The sequence below is a fragment of the Phaethon aethereus genome, assembly GCF_964289735.1.
Source record: "Phaethon aethereus genome assembly, chromosome: Z".
NCBI classification, from domain to species: Eukaryota; Metazoa; Chordata; class Aves; order Phaethontiformes; family Phaethontidae; genus Phaethon; species Phaethon aethereus.
In genome coordinates this window covers 16,112,772-16,116,408 of record NC_138577.1, presented here as the reverse complement: position 1 = coordinate 16,116,408, position 3,637 = coordinate 16,112,772, and positions in this window count along the sequence as shown.

Here is a 3,637-nt window from a genome sequence, read left to right as displayed (position 1 = left end):
CAGTGAGTCCTTGTAGCACCTGAACCTGCCTTCTAAATAAGCTCTTATTCCTGATGTTGTAAAGAAAGGAAGAAGAAAAGTGCAAAAGGCATGAATTATTCTTGGAGACAGTCAGCAGAGGTTCTAGTGAGCTGAATGTTACCATGTTTAAGTTACTGAAAGTGTTAATATTGCATTTTAATAGAGGTCAAGAGGCCAAAGTTATAGCAATTTAGTTATTACTCTACTAAAATATATTGGATATAAGGGGTATTGAGTTTAGAGCTCCTGATAATCATAGTCAAAGAACCCTGCCTACCTTCACATAGTGCTCCAAGATTAATATGGTCTCATGCAACTTATAACTTGGAAAGATTGCTTTGCTTTGTTGTAGTTGTTCTCAACTGTGCATACTCAGATGATGCAGCCCCAACAAGGTTGCCTTGCTGAAGGTTTCATTTATCACAAACCTCAACCTCACACATGGAAACGATGTGGTTGGAAACTCTGAGATCTTTTACATAGTTATAAACTATGAACAAATAAGAGTGCTATTTTTTTTTCCTTCTCCCATTCGGAAGGGTATTGTCACTGTTTAACATTTCTGAAGCAATGGCCATTCAAATCTGTTGCTTTTTAACTAGACACTAGTTTCTGTACCTACTGTACAATGTTTATTCAATGTTTGACTCAGGGGTACAAACTTGGGGAAAAAAAGTGTAACACTGATTTAAACCTCAAAAAGAACAGCATAAAGTTTTAAACTTTTTTTTTATAAATTTAGAATGCTCTACATTTTTTCTATCCTTTGGTTAAGGAGTTAATCTTTCCTAATGTATTGCACTAATGCATTTTGTATTTCATAGCTTCAGCGCCAGATCTCCTGCTTCAAAGTGGTACAGTACTCCATTCACCCCCAGCATTCGGCAGGCTTTGCACTATACAGTAACGTAAGGCATGGGGAAATCTCTGTCTATTAACATTAGCTGTCCAAGCAGTTTGGCATGCTAAATTAGAGGTAGTAGTGCTAGCTCCTTGAGAACAAATTGCTCTTTGGATGGTCTTTATTGTATTAGCTTTGCCACCTGCTGCCTGGCTCTTCTCCAGTGTCTACTCAGCAGGACCTTCTCTACAAACCCTACCTGGGAGTATAAAGTGGGATTTTTCTGGTGGCAGGGAAAAACCCAAAGAGGTTTTGGTGCCGCTAATTCTACCTCTCCTTTACCAGACATGTGATGCAAAGAAAGCTTAAATGATGTACATTTGTGTGCTTAAAGGAGTGTCCAGAACAATCATCTTTGAAAATGCTTGTTTTCACATATGCATCTCTAGGCAGCTGTAATTGTAACATTTCACTGTGTAAACTTCAGACTGTGGCACACATGAATTTCACTAGCTTACAGGAGAAAGTGCTTTCGAACTTGCCTGTTTCTTACTGTAAAATACAGTGGTGAGAAGTCAGATTTTAAAGAGCTCGATCAAAAAGGGTCTCCATAAAGTCCTAACTGAATTTTTTTTTTTTTCAGATTTCAATTTCCTTAGCTACTTTGTGTTTTTTTGAATAAATAAGATGGGGGGGGGGGGGGTGTTTCTAAACAAGATGCCAAAACAGATGAGGAGGCTGAATTGGTTAAGCTGCTAGTTGTAAATGTGTGATAGCAGCTAGCTCTTGGATAGCTTGGTAGACATTTGGTCTCTAAGCCACATGATCTGGCCATCATAATAAGGGTTAAACCTAATTGCAGCAATGGATGGTGCAGTTTCAGATGTTGGTATGTCTCGCCATCTCTGTAGAATGAAAACACAGAGGGATTTCAAAACTGAAAAAAAGGCAAAACACTAAATAGCATCCAAATCATCGTCAGTAACAATTGCCTCTGTGTGCCGCCTGGAAGAGTGAAATGTGAAGACTGTAAAAATAAATCCATCTGCAGACCTGACAGAGTGCAAGGTGTGTCTGAAAGAACAGAAAGTGCCAATGGGATTCACTTTTGAGGTTGAATCTTGGAATTAGCAGAGCTGCGAGTGAAAAGGCAGAGAGGCAGTGCAAAGAGCTGGTGTCCATCCCTCACCAGACATCACTGCAAGAGAAAGTTTCATGCCTGATCTATTGCTGCCTATTGTTCAGAACACTAATACAGAAAAGAAGGCAGTTCTGCCCTTTGTGCTTGGTGGCTGGGAGGTGGCTAAATCCTAATAGTAACAACCCTTTGTCACAGTCTCTCTTTTTAGAGCGGATTTCTTTTCACTAGTGCAGATTTGGCTTAATGTGCTTAATCTTCATCTTCTTCTAAGATGAACTTTAGATTGTGCTGCCACATACTTTTAATTGAAAGCAGAAGACGTCACAGACAGAGTGTATGGGTAGTGGTCTGATTTTTATATGGAGCAGTTTCTCAGTGCGGAGGAGCGATCAGTATTGTATGGTGATCCAAACAAAAAAAACCCCTCTGCAGCGAAACAGCAGATCATGAAGAATAACTGTGCTTTCCTATGGCTGTCTATCGCAAGAAGCAAAACCAAACTGAAGTTTGAGGCTACTGGCAATTTTTAACACGGCAGACTGGAAGCTAGGGCAGCTGCAGAGAACGCACGGAGCTCACGGGGAGCAGCCGAACACCCTTCGCAGTGCTCTATGGTGAATCTCTTAAACACGACCATCGCATGCTCAGGGTTTCCTTGCTACTGCTCCTCCTATTCCTTAAAGGCAACAGCATTTTAAATCGCTTCATTTCTTAGTGATCAGGTCCACAAATACAGGGTCTGCCTCGATGTCATCAAAGCACTCTCACCTAATTTAAAAAAAACAACAACTTGGATATGTATTGTATTTGACTGGCGTTCTGGCTTCCAGGATGTGGGGCAGAAGAGTCCTGTTAGTAGCAGTGGCTTACTTTACACATCGTCTTGTATCAGTAGCACACGAGTGGGGCACATGGGGGAGTCACAGGCTTGTGTAGCACTGTTTTCTGTTGCTTAATGGTTAGGAACCAGTAAGCAGTTGTCATTCCAGCACTTGAAAGTTCAGCTGCTTCACCTCTGTGGTTTCCTTTCAGCCTATTCAGTGCTGCCGGTGAGGACTCCTTTCAAGTGCCTATCTTCAGTCTTCAGCAGCGAATCCAAATACCAGATGGGTAGAGGGAGGGTGTGTGTGCTAATTCAGTGATCGTGTGAAGGCCACCCCTTGGTGCATGGAGCAGTAAGAATGAGTAACAAGGACTGTCAGGGAACGGACTTGCTTTCTGAGCCTAAGTGCCACGTTAAACCAGTGAAGCATCTTTAGGAATGTCTTTGTACCAAATTAACTTTCGAAGCATGGTGCTGTTTAGCCTCTAAATGCATTGGTAACAATTGCAAGAGTAAAACTTCAGGCTTCAGAGGGGACCAGACTCCTTGTACTAGTGCCTTCGGGCTTCCCGGTGAGCCTCTGCAGTGAAATTAAGTTTCCTAAGGTGTATTTCAGAAACAAAGTACTGCATTTCCTAACCATAATTTTCTGAAAGATCTTATTCATTTATTGAACATCTATTTTGGTTTAGTTATTTTGGCTTTTTGCTTTTTTTAATAGAAGAATAGGAAGTTCTGCTTTTTAAACAAAACAAAACAAAACAAAAAAAAATTCCAGAAGGGATATGACCAGAAGGGATTGCGTCCAAAA